The sequence below is a fragment of the Podarcis muralis genome, chromosome 5 (assembly GCF_964188315.1).
Source record: "Podarcis muralis chromosome 5, rPodMur119.hap1.1, whole genome shotgun sequence".
In the NCBI taxonomy this organism is placed as follows: Eukaryota; Metazoa; Chordata; class Lepidosauria; order Squamata; family Lacertidae; genus Podarcis; species Podarcis muralis.
In genome coordinates this window covers 27,715,176-27,728,787 of record NC_135659.1, presented here as the reverse complement: position 1 = coordinate 27,728,787, position 13,612 = coordinate 27,715,176, and the positions used below count along the sequence as shown (strand labels likewise).

Below are 13,612 nucleotides of genomic sequence, written 5' to 3'. Positions count from 1 at the left end.
ACAGAGGGACCGGATTTCATTTCTGCCACTTACCAATGCGCCGTGTTTGTTAAACAGTTCAGTGGAGGCGTTGGAACTGTTGGGGGCACTCCGTCCAGCCAGACTTCGCGACTGCAGCAAATCTTTAATCGTTGCTTGGCGCTTTACTGCCTGAAGGATAGTTCTAAGAGAAAGACAGACAGCAAGAACGGTTACACAGATGTGACGTTTGTGAACATAAGCATGACTCTGAGGCCATCAACTTCTCATGTAACGAGAGTGGACAGAATTCATTCTGCTCAACTGCTAAAATCAAACCCCTTTTTCATTAGTGGCACATGCAAAGCCACCTTATATCGAATCAGGCCATTGGTCTATCTAGCACAGCATAGCTCAGTGTTGTCTACATTGATTAATACTGCCTCACCAGGGTTTTAGGCAGGAGGCTTCTCCTACCTGTGAACACCAGGGATTGAACCTGAGGATTTTTACCACTGAGCAACAGCCTTTTCCCTATTTGCATTTATACCCAGCATCACATCACCAGGTTATTAAAAAGGGAATCCTGACCATTAGGTCCAGCCGTGACCGAATCTGGGGTTGCAGCGCTCATCTCGCTTTATTGGCCGAGGGAGCTGGAGTACAGCTTCTGGGTCATGTGGCCAGCATGACTAAGCCGCTTCTGGTGAACCTGAGCAGCGCACGGAAACGCCGTTTACCTTCCCGCTGGAGCGGTACCTATTTATCTACTTGCACATGACATGTTTTCGAACTGCTAGGTTGGCAGGCGCTGGGACCGAGCAACGGGCGCTCACCCCGTCCCGGGGATTCGAACCGCCGACCTTCTGATCGGCAAGCCCTAGGCTCAGTGGTTTAACCCACATCGCCACCTGCATCCTACACCAGGTTATTATGGACCCAGTAATACAAGGGCAGGAAAGAGAACAGTTCCCCCATGTAATTTGGATCTGAGCGCTGAGACACACTAAAAAAGATACGAAATTCCTAGACTGCTTGCAAAGTTCAGCAATATTTCGCCTGTGCATACAACCTTCTCCCTGGGATACAGAGAAGAAAAAGGAAAAGATTTCCTCCACCTACCCTGCTCCCCTTGTGAATGGGTTTTCAGGGCTGAGTCCCTGTGTTGTGCTTGCTGTTAGGAAGTGGGCTATTTGGCAAAGTAAAGGGGGGGAAATATTGTGGTTGCTTCATTTTCCTGCACAAGAGGGCAGCGTTTCCTTAAATCCGGGGAACATGGCACTTTGGAAGAGCTTTTGCCGGTTTACAATAACATGGCAGACATGTGATATCTTACTAATTGTTTGGATTTTCTAATTGTCTCGGCCGCAAGTAATTTAATGCATGAAATAAGCTCCTGCCCGGCTTAGCGGCTATCTGGAGAAAGTACAGTTACCAGAAGATGTCAGGAATCCCAATGCCGGCTGACTCCTTTCTTGTGTGCCCAAGGATTTATGGCGTGGGCTGCAAGTCAACTGTTTATATTGCTAGTGACATTTTATCTCCAGTGTTACATAAATGTTTGAATACCTGATGCCTCTCTGCTCCAGAGCTGTCTTTCACTAACCGAGGCAAGGAGGAAACTGTAGGTTATGATAGGCTACATGTTGTAAAGTCACTAAACCCCAAGAGAAGCTGTTCTAATTCGTAGCTCTAACTTTATCCTGGTTATCTGGTGGGGTGGGGAATCAAAATCTTACAGCGAGAAATGAGGGGCATTAAAAACTAACTTGTTTGCCACAGCGGAAAGGCGCTCTGGATTTTACGCTCTCCTTATTTGTATGTGGAAGAATGAACGATCACGATAAACAAAATAAATACCATTCTGTCCGCCTTGCAGGCTGGTCACAACAACATCCTAATGACTGTCCCTTGAGGGGAACAGAACCGTTTTTGTGGGGCACAAATGAAACTGCCAAAACGTTTTCTGTTTCCAGGATTTAAAAAATTGTACTTGCAAATACAGTCGTACCTCATTTTGTGGCTGGGATCTGTTCCAGAGCCCCAGCCGCTAGCCAAAAAGGACGCAGGGCAAAGTGCTGCGTCTGCACACGTGTGTGGAGTGGTTTGCGCTTCTGCGTATGTGCGAGTGGCAAACCCGGAAGTAATCCGTTCCAGTACTTCCAGGTTTGCCATGGTCGTTCACCAGAATGGACGCTAGACAAGGCAGACATTCATGGAGGTATTACTGTAGATCACAAATGGTGCTTGAGCTGCTTCTACACAAAAGAAAGGATCCATCCCTTGTTAATGAAGTTTCCATAAGAAACCTTCAGTGCAATCTGGACCATGTTTACACAGAGGGAAGTCCCATACAGTGCATTGAGCTCAATGAAATTACTTTTTAGGAAGTGTGTTTAGAATCATGCTATTTATTGCATAGACAGGTTCGCATGTGTGGGCTGTTTTTTGCACACCCTCCAAGTGCCCTGAATTTCCTGGGACATCACAAATGCACAAGAGCTCATCCCAGCATCCGATTGGATCTAGGAATGTCCCCTTTCCCCCCTCCAGCACCACTGCAGGAACTGACTGCCCAGCCTATCAGCTGTGGGGGAGGGCAGCAGAGACCCCATTCTGCTCTTGACATCCAGACAATCATCCCAGGGCAAGTCAGAGCAGTTTAAAGAGTTTTGCCCTCATTCCTGTTTTTGCCACTCTAGGACGTTGTTGATTATGTATAAAAAAATTAATAAAATGTTCAGTAGCACCTTAAAGACCAACTAAGTTTGTTTTTGGTATAAGCTTTCGTGTGCATGCACACTTCTTCAGATACCAGTTATCTGGAGAAGTGTGCATGCACACAAAAGCTTATACCAAGAACAAACTTAGTTGGTCTCTAAGGTGCTACTGGACAGCCCTCTGTTGTGTTTTTGTTTCGCATCCCAGAAGCACCAACAGAGCAGGGGAACTAGGAAACGTGCCCGACAAGTGAGACTGGTGCCAGATTCTGGGGAGAGATTATGTCGGGACGGGACATGACATGTCATGATAATGTCAGGTCATGACAGGTCAGGTCGGCTCATGTCATAACAGGTCATGTCATGTCATATCATGACAAGACAAGTCATTTTTTTTTATCGTGAGACAGGCAATTCTTTACCAAACAGCATTCTGTGAGAAGCCTGCTTGCTTTTTGGTCTGATTCAGAAGTAAACTGCAGTTTCCCTGGGGGAAAGCAGTGGGACAAATGGAGGTGTTGCAAGTAAATCCCTTACTTGCACTTCTTCCATCATTTCCAGTGGAAGGGAAATTCTTGCAGGTGGGACAACCCACAGGAATCTCCCCTGCTGGCAAGAGCCTGGCAGAGCTTAGGACATGGTGGCTGAACCCCCTTTGGATTACAGCCTAATTGGTGGAAAGGCACATTAATCAACTCCAAAAAAGCTCCCTTTACTAGGTGAACAACCCAACTTCAGTCCCTGAAATAAACCAAAGCCATTTGCTGCAGAGGTAGTATGTAGGCGGACTGTTTTCCTTTCCACCAATCACCACAAGCAGTCACATGCCATGAATAATGCTGTACCATGCCAGTCATTGCAGCCCCCCAAATTAAAACCTGACCCTCCCCCAGTCCTTTTCTGGTAACATTTATTCCCGCTGTTTCCTACACTTAATCCTTCCATACTTCCCAGGTTTAAATCCTTCGTCCCTCCTGTTGCTCCCAACAGCAATTCACTGAAGCTGTGTACACTTTGCCAAGAACAAGCAATAACGGGTCTCACCAATTCGTCTCTTCTTTGTAATTAAAAATGTTGCTTGAGAGCCCAGAGACAAACGAGAAGACACCTCTCAAGTCACAAGGAGCAACACAACAGAGCGAACGAGGCCATTTCCAGAAACAACATTATTTCACACAATTCCCTCTCCACCCAGCCCCAATAAATAGGCATTCATTTCTCATTGGTTGTGGTTCTCCTTGACTCAGTTTGGGAACTGGCTCAATCGTTAACTGTAGGAACTGTAGGCTTTGGGACTAAAGCAGATCTGTTTCATAGAGCTGTCTCCTGGGTTGGGCTATTGGTCCAACCACTTTGCAGAGGCAGCAAATCTACGAGATCCCTGGCCAGCTCTGCCCCGCTCCTGGAACACGGTGCTTAAGGGCTTTCTAGAAATCTCGAGAGATCTGCCTGCTCAGCAACCAGTGGTAGGAAGCTCTGCCAGTCGTGTTGAGTGGAAGGAAACCTCTGTTCAACACACACACACACACACACCGCCTGGTCTAAGGGGACTTTGGACCACTCGGTAAGTAAGAGAAGACTTTATGGGGCAAATGGTCCTTGTTCCGCAATGTAGCTGAACAAGTTTCTTCATCAAACATGCCAATCAAACTGGTGACTTCTCACTGAAGTTTTTAATTACCTTGATGGGACGTCATCCACATTTGAATTACCATGTACAGTGCATGAAAGCTTTGCTTTTTTTGTTTTGTTTTTACAAAACACCTAAGAGACCCAACCATGTGGTGCAAAGAACACCTCTTTGAGATGTGCTTTCTGTAATCCTGATTCACTCCGCATATTCTGGCCTTGCCTGGAGATAAGGCCGTTTTGGTCTAAAAGAATAAATCCAAACCATAACAGGTGACGAAGTGCCTTTGGATCTGCTAGTTGTACTCTTTGGTTATAAAGAAAAGCTCGTGTTAGCTGACGATACTGAAATGATAACCCATTTGTTCATTGCAGCAGCACGTCTGTTGCATTTCTGAAATATTCAAGGCACAATATTTTATGCCAGGGAAAATGTGGCATTGTGATTTGTTGCTGTGCAGAATGCAATTGTGTAAGTGCATGACAATCTATTGGCCTGTGTGTGTGTGTGTGTGTGTGTGTGTGTGTGTGTGTGTGTGTAACACTGTTAATAAAGAGCAAGATATATGTTCTCCTTCTCTTCCCTTCCACATACAGGCACAATTTGTTTTATCACCCTGCCCCATCTCTCTCTCTCTCTCTCTCTCTCTCTCTTTTTTTTTACCCAGGAGCAAACAGCAGGAAGGCTACCGTCACATACACACCACATGAAGCAATGTACTGCCTTTTTGTATATCTTTATTTTCATTTGATATGTTGTCTAGATGTGGTGATCACACAGATGATCTCTCATTTGACATGTATTCTAAACTGTGTTCGTCTACTGCTCCCATGTTTCTGTAGACAGTATACATTTTTCACTGAAATGTACTTGCACGTTCAATTTGGTACATTCAATCAATTCTGTGATTTTTGCTTAACACACACAGGCGCACGCGTTGTCTTACATGGTTTATGAACTCCATGCCCCCACATCGAGTGTGGTTAATGCACACATAGGAAGTGTTGGGTATGTAATAATCCTTCGCTGTTCGAAACTCCAGAAGTGTGCCTATTTAATGTGAATGGTTTGCTTGACATACATTATTCTTGCAAACAGCTACAGTCTCAAGATGGACATTATCAGCCGCTGATCATCATCTTTACAACAGAGAAATATAGTACTCCTGGCACTCCCACACAGTGTGTGGCCTCTTCAACACTGAAAATAGTGGGCATTTCTCAGAAAATGAAACAGTAACACTGGAACATGGATAGCATAGCTGAGGATGCCATCATCGTACAGACACAATAGATTGTGGCTGCAACCCTGTGCCCATTTACTCAGGAGTCAGCGCCACTGAACTCAATAGAACTTACTTTTGAGAAGACATGTACAGGATTGTGCCACAAATGGGATCCTCATAACAGAGGGTCCTGGTTGCACTCGGGACCCAAGAGCTCACCTGACAGGGTTAAAATGGGGGGGGGGGAGGAGCAGGAAGTCCTGGCCATTCCCCTGGGATCATGCCAGGCTGTTTTAGCCAATAGCCAGTAGGTGGCGTGATCCCAGGGGCTTTAAAAGCAGCAGTATGATGCAAGTGAGGCACACCCGCCCACCCTCCCTAGTTTATGTAGAGTCGCTTGGCCTTGCTTTGGTTTGGGTCACCTGTTTTGGAACAGGGGCTGGGTAGGAATTTTTTTCCATTTGGCAGATTGGCTTTTAGCCATTTGGTTTTCACCTACCCCTTAGCAAATCGTCACAACTTGTAAGGTGGCGGTTAGGCATTGGCTCAGTTGGATTGTGGGGAGGGGAGGTGCGGCCATCACCTGCCCCCCCAGGAATTGGGTATTAAAGGAATCTGGGGGGTTCTGGATCTCGTCCGAAGTCCGCTTGAGGGGCTAGGGCCATGACAGGACCACAGGAACCCCGGGGTGAGCTTAGGTTGGTCCTCATCGACCTTGCTCCCTCGTTTGGTTTACCCCATTGAAAGATCACCCTGAGAGGTGGAGTCAGTTATAGTGGGGAGTCAATGCCTAAGCCAATACTGCTCATGAGATTGTATTTCAATAAAGTTGTAGCCAAAATTTGCCCCCAAACTTAAACTAATATAAGTGTCTGGGTGTATTTATTTTGGGGGTGGGTCTTGGGGCCTCGAGACGCAAAAAGTATGCCTGTTTATTCAGCTTATTTCCTACAGGTTTGTAACCAATTCTTCCAAAATATTCCAAAAGAAAGTGCCTGGTTTGAAGAAAAGGTTCATGTAGATTCACCTCACAAGGTTAACCTCTGAGACTGACCCATAGTCATCGATTTCTAAGCATAGTTATCCAAAAGAAGATCCACTACCTACAACCGAGACCACGCCCAGGTAGGCATGAAGGTAAACCTGCCCAATTCTCATTTTACAAAACAATGCATTTCTCTAGCCAAGTAATGTGTGCCAAAATGCATATACTAGGGCAAAGTGTGCATAAAAATGCATAGGTTGATGAAAATACCGCATTAAAAAGCATTATTGTAGGCGAAATTGTTTTGCAAAAAAAAGGAGAGTGTATCAGGCAAAATTGTGTATTTTATGAGAAATTCACACTTAAATGTTCATGAGGGCTTTAAAAAAACCTCAATTAGATATGGAAATGTCTAGAACTGAATTTAATAGAGGTGGGGACTGAGAGAAACCCAAATTAACAGTTTGGCCTATCTCTATTCCTAGATAACTGAGCTCAGGATCGCAGTCTAAGGTTGCAATGAGGAATAAGACCTATTCAATTCACAGCAACTTGCTTCTGAGTGAAAATGCACAGACTTGCAGTCTCAGAGTAACAATGAGTTTGGTGGAAGAGCTAATTAGGTGTTAAGTTTCTGTTGTTAAAATCAATGAGATTTAAGTCTGGCTGGATTATGCTCTCTCTCTTTTGCATCCCCAGAGATAATCTCTATTCGTGTCCTGGAAAAAATATATAGTCAAACTGTGTATTTGGTTAGTTCACCAAGTGTTAGTGTTTACAGATGGCCTAACTTGGCAATCACTTACATTCTGGGAGTTAGAAATCTGGCGGGAGTTAATACACTGCCAAAAGTAAAGTGTGACAATTACAACTCAGCTCCATGCTACAGCGACTCATAACTTAGCGCTATTAAAAACTCCATGAGGTGCCCTGATGTACCAACATCAGGTAGTTGCCTAATTACATTTGCAAAGTCAAACAACACAAAGTGACAGAGACATTTTGTTTCTTCCATGCAGGGGCTGGAACGTGCGTGGCATGTTGATCTGAAAGCCACACCAAAAACGGCGCATACAAAAGCTAGGAAAACACACAGCCTCTGCTAAATACATTCTGCACCCAAACTTCTGGTTTAACTACGTGATATGGCCCTGGTCCAAATATATGCACAGCCCCAGTTACGTAGATACTCTGACACTCAAACAACTCTTTGGCGAGCAGAAGAAAGCAGAGATTTGCAAGATATAATCTAGCCCCTTGCTTTCACTTTGGAGGAGAAGAGCAGTATTTTGAGAATAAATGCACACATTCCATTGATTTATTTTATTGATTAAATTTGTATACCACCCTTCATCTGACAATGCCAGGGCAGTTCACAGCATAAAATTAGCCATAGGTAATTACAAACATACAATCTAGAACAGCTATTGTCAACATTTTCAGTTCCAGGACCCTTTTCAGACTTCCAAGTGTCCTTATTTTCCAGGGACAGTCCTGGATGTACAAAAGGCGCCCTGGTTTCTGATTTGATCCTGGAATGTCCCACTTTTCCTTAGGACGTCCCTATTTTCAGCAGAGAAATGTTGGAGGGTAATAACAATAATAATAGAATAGGGCGTCCTTAATTTCATCAGAGAAATGTTGGAGAGTATGCCATTTCTTAATCTTTTATCATATATTTGCATGTGGAAGTGCTCCTGTTGCGATCCACCTTGTATCAGGTCATGACCCACTAGTTCAAGACCAGTGATCTAGAACATGTTAAAATAAAGTTGAGTACCCACTCCAAGTGCATAAGTCCCATTATCAGATTAAGGATGGTGAGCTGCCGTGGAAGTTTATTGTACAGTGGTATCTCGGGTTACATACGCTTCAGGTTACAGATGCTTCGGGTTACAGACTATGCTAACCCAGAAATATTACCTCGGGTTAAGAACTTTGCTTCAGGATGAGAACAGAAATCATGCTCCAGCGGCGCAACAGCAGGAGGCCCCATTAGCTAAAGTCGTGCTTCAGGTTAAGAACGGGCCTCCGGAACGAATTAAGTACTTAACCTGAGGTACCACTGTATATGAACATAAGAACAGCCTTTCTGGATCAGCCGAAAGCCCATCTAGCCTAGTATTCTGTTCTGACAGTGGTCAACCAGAGGCCTACAGATTGTTCATGGGCAGGACATGACCACAACAGCACTGTCCTCAGCAGCTGGTGTAGAGAAGACATACTGGCTCCAGCCATGGAGGCAGAACACTACCTATAACTCAACTACAGCTCCTCAAGACTTTGTGCTATCAAAAACACTGGGTGTAGAAGACGGTGTTTGTTTTAGGAAAGTTTTTTTCTCAGAGTAGCATCCAGCTCAATGTTACTCAGAGTAGACTGAAATTAGTTGAACCACCTTTGTAGGGCCTGCTCCAGGTAAAACTTAGTTGAATACCACCCTAAGTTTCTGTGCCACAATGCAATATTGTAAGTGGCACCAGAGCCGTCTTTCCTATTGGGCTTACTGGCGCGTTGCACCAGGGCACTGGCCTCTCAGGGGTGCCCCAGCGAGTGGAGGAGCTGCGCGGCTTTGCCGGTGGCCTCCCCTTTCCCGGCACGCCTGCCAGCTGTGCCCCATCAACCATATGGTTGGCGGGCGTGCAGCTTGCCTCCCAAGCCTCCGCGGGAGGAGAGCAATCCCCACAGAGGCTTGGGAAAAGATCAACAACTCTGGGAATCGGGGGGGGGAGGGGCGCTGGAGGGATATTTGCACCACGGCACTTGATATGCTTAAGACTGAGTTGCACACACATTTTGATTTCTCTGGAAATTACAGCTTTTGTTCAAGTCATCTCCAGCTGTAGTGGAATCTATAAACTAGGGACCAAGACAACAGCAGCTCTCTGCAGTGTATAAATAGAACGTCTCAAAGTGACTGGTAAATATCATCTGTTTCCTGACATCCACATATACAGGCGGTGATTAACTGGCAGCTTGAAGTCATGCCTCGTCCAGCCCAAGACATTTTGCTGTCTGAGGTTGAACAGCAAATGTCCCCTCCAAGTCAAGGTGTATAAGCTGCTCAACTCATTTTGGCACCTGAGGCAGAAAATTCCTCAAGCGCCTCTCTCTGGGAGTAAAAATACAGTAATAATAAATCAAGCAGGTTAAAAATGTGCTGCCCTTTCATGACACCAAAATCCAACTGCCTGAGGCGGGCATTTCACTCTCCCTCATGATACGGACGGTCCTGGTAGGCCTTGCCAAGTTCAGGAACGTATTAGGCCTTTCTCTTCCAGAGCTTTTCTGGCACACTCGGTTTGTGTACAGTCACAGAGCTACCTTGGTTTTCAGTCTGTTAATAAATGTCTTCCACTCCAGCTTGTGCTTTAGTAGCCTTCGCAGACCTGCTTTCAGGCCATTCTCCTCTCTTTTTCTCTCATTCCTCCCTCTTTCTCATAAGGATGGTAGCTTCCTTTCTCCAGGCCAGAGAAAATGTTCATAGCAGGGCTTGCTGGCAAATGTCATTCTGGGCAGAAGGTAAATTGGGGTCTACTAGTAAGATATCTGGGGGATCTGACCTCCAATTTTCTAGCTATAGCAACAAATAAATATCTTCACCTATACCCAAATTGGGTTGCGAAAGAAGTACATGTTGGGGGGTTGGGGTGAGATCAGGAGTTCAGCATTTTTGTGTGAAAAAAATTGTGAGCTTGATTCTGGACTAAACATGTGCACAAATTCTTTCCTCAATTCTTAGTGTATATACCTGGCTGAGCCACTGTTTCGCATCTGGCTCTTATTGGTAAACCTTGGGGGTCAAGTCACAGCAGGAAGGATCATTAAGTTTCTAACTTAAGAGTCAATTCTGCTGTCAGTAAGTCAACTGACCGGGGTGTGTGTGTGTGTGTGGAGGAAATGGTTAACAATAAGGGAGTCAGCCCCACTCAATGGGACTTAGTTTTGAGGTAACACATGTCCTGATTGGGTGTGTAGTCTTGAGGGAGCTTTTCTTTGTATGTTTGCTTGAATGTCTCCTTGCTATGTACAAAACCTAAGGTAAGAAAGAGAAAACATCTCTGTTGATTTCTCCTCAAATTATGCTGGGTTTTGGTTCAGTTTCCTCAGTAAAGTATTAAGATTTATTTTCTCTCTGGACTCTAAGTGACTTTGCTAACAGATCTTACAAACCCATTGCAATGAACAGAGCATTGCACTGGGACCAGGGAGATCAGCTAGCAGCTACTTCTCCATCTAACCCACTTCACAGGTTGGGTGTGATGATAAAGTGAGCCAATCCAATGTATGCTACCCTAAGCTTCTCGAGGAAAGGCAAGAAACAAGTGTGATAAATACATCCAGATCAAAAAACATTAAAGTGGTCCTTCGGCATAGATCAGGGATAGTCAATATGCTGCTCTCCAGGTGTTGGAAACCAGTTCTCATGAGCTCCAGGTTAGACCCTTGGTTAGGGATAATGGGGGATATAGTAAAAAAAATATCCTATGGCCTATAGTTTGGAATAGTGGGAGTTGTAGCTCAATGACCGCTGGAGGGCAATACATTGACTACCCTTGGTATAGATTAGGGGTTAAAAGGGAGGGTAATGGAGTTATCACACCATGCTGCTGAATGGTGTCCTCCAAAGTGCAAGAAAGGTGGACAGCAGAGAGCAACAAGGTGCAGCCTGAAATACCAACACAATGTAGACTGTAGAGGCATTGTCAGCAGAGAAAATAGGTTTCTTTCGCATGCATTTCTTTTTCAGCCAAAGCTGGGCAGAAGAATGGGGGTTTACGCAGTAATATGGAGATGTTTGCCATAGTTCATTAATCAGTTTGTTGTGGAATCAGAATTTATGTTTCCACAGAGGATTGCATTAGCAAAGAAGTCTCTCTTTACCATATCAGAGAGCATTTCCCCGCTTTTCATTATGATTCCACACAAGCCCAATAAGAGTCTTCTATTTACAAATGGGTTAATGAGTTGTGTAGCTCAGCTCTCTATCATTACAGCACTTAAGCAGTGTAGCCACAAATTTAAATCAAGCACTGTTTGTTCGTTTGACATTCCAGAGCATTGATTCACTCTGTCGCCTGGCCTTTATTTAGTAGGCATGAAATGCAACCATCGAATTGTCTTCTTTTTGCGCTTGCACACACACACACACACACACACACACACACACACACAAACACAAACAATGCAATAAATATGCTGGATGTATTGCTGTGACGAGGATGTTCCGGGAATAGGCCCTTCTCTCTGCGAGACAGCGGCGCCATTCCCAAGACAGGAACTTAACTAGGGGACTTATGGATGATGCCTTCGGAGACAAAATGCATTCCTTCATAAAGTTAAAACTGAAACTTCCTGTGCCAGCTGGATTCGCAGGGATAATGGTGCGTACAATGCGAGATGTAATGTGAGGAGTGAATGCCAAATTGCCATGCTAATTAGTTACGGGTGAATGGTCCCTTTTTGACATGATGGCATTTGGAGACGCTGAACTAACCGACGAGCCAAGCGCTGAAGTGAGAGTTCAGGAGGACTGGATTTCGGGAGTGTGGGGGAAGCAAATAGCTCTAAGCCTCTCTCTGCTTCTGATGTTGCTTTACGGTTGCAGAAATCTGAAGGTCTGTGTCAGAGGGACAATTCGTATGTTATGAGTCGGCCTTGAGATATCCGTGCAGGTGACTAATGCAAGCAGACAGCCTCACAAGTGACCCAGATAGTTGCTGCGACAGGTGCTGGGCCCAAACCCGCCTTCCAGTTTCTCCGGCGTTTTCGTCCCCTGCGAAAGGGCGTCCATTTTAATGCCTCATTGTTGGGGCACTTGAGAATTTCTTTTGCATTTTGGTGGGTGCCAGGTCTTGAGTTTACTGATGGTAGTGCATGTGTGATTTTTCTCTGCAGTGAGCAGGGGCTCCCAAGTTGCGCCCAACACGCATCACTGTTGTGATGTGTCCAAGGGAACGGGGGCATTTGGCAGGCCCCCAGCTGGCTCCAGCCCACCGGCCGGTAGCCGGGCAAACTCCAATTCTTGGAACAGCATCAAACAGTGACCCACAGCTTCAGAACTCTTCAGAAGCTGGAGCACGCTAGCCAGCAGGGATAACAATCTCTTCACGACGGAAGGGCGGACAGAGCCATATGTAAAGCATATTTACAAGCAGTTTATTCAGCACAGATCAAGACAAAGAAAAACATGCCTGCTCTCCTTCATGTCTAAGAGCAAGAAGCACTAAGCAAAAGCAATACACAAACGGAAGTTCCCAGCAAGCTGTGCTGGAATGTAAACGGGCATGTGACAGACAACAATCCACATATCTGTTCCTCTTAGGGTGGAACGGAACATCAATATCCTAACAATCACGTGTGCATGCCGTCACACTCATAATGCCCCCTCAACCTGGCCAGGCCCATTCCGCCCGCTATCCGCCGGGCACATTTTCTGGAAGAGGTGCAACCAGGTGCCCCCCCCCAAAAAAAAAACCAGGCGCCTATTAAAGCCTGGCTCCAGCATGCAAGGAAGCTGCCAAGGAAGCTTCCTTGGAGTGGAGAGTTGGTGGTAAAGAGCTACTGCCCCTCTCCTCAACTGGGCTGGCTACCCCATGCACAGCTCCACTGCAGCAGAGAGAGGTTGCCAGCCATGGAAGCTCCATCCCTGGGTCAAGCCTAACTTGAGCAGCAGAGAAAGGCTGCGGCGCTTGAGGGATTGGGTGCACAGAGTGTGATGTTCACCTTTACGTGTCCCACCCAGCAGTGGGGAGGCCCAGTGGGGGGTGGCAGCCCCCTCAATATTCAGGGGGCCTAAGCCCCCTGTCCCAAAATACTGAGGGGACTGAAGCTGTCTCCACCCCCTATATTCGGCGCCCCTGCCAGTGAGCATTTGCCTCCAGCATGCTGCAGCCTCCCTGGCTGCCTGTGGTTCCTGATCTGAAAAAGCCCCGTGGGGGAGACCTCCTGTCTCCCTCTGTGGTTTCATTGAAACCTGGGTAGCAGGGTGCGCTGCAGGGTGCTCAGTGATGTCTCCTGTCCCCCAAGTGCAAGATGTCTGTGACAAAAGTGCCTCTCCCCAAACATAAATGAACTGTGAAAAAGCCTATGAA

At 45.9% G+C, this 13,612-nt stretch overlaps 2 long non-coding RNA genes across 3 annotated transcripts in view; one reads left to right on the top strand and one right to left on the bottom strand.

The window, feature by feature from the left end:
• The window catches only part of LOC114598334 (uncharacterized), a 49,088-nt gene that overhangs the window by 8,939 nt on the left and 26,537 nt on the right, over positions 1-13,612 (bottom strand). For both annotated transcript variants that reach the window (XR_003707023.2, XR_013392870.1), the window contains exon 2: positions 34-163. This is a non-coding gene — a long non-coding RNA (uncharacterized LOC114598334). The remainder of the gene's footprint in view (positions 1-33; positions 164-13,612) is intronic.
• On the top strand, positions 6,440-7,835 carry LOC144327769 (uncharacterized). Its single transcript, XR_013392869.1, has 2 exons — positions 6,440-6,670; positions 7,538-7,835. It is a non-coding gene; the product is annotated as an uncharacterized LOC144327769 (long non-coding RNA).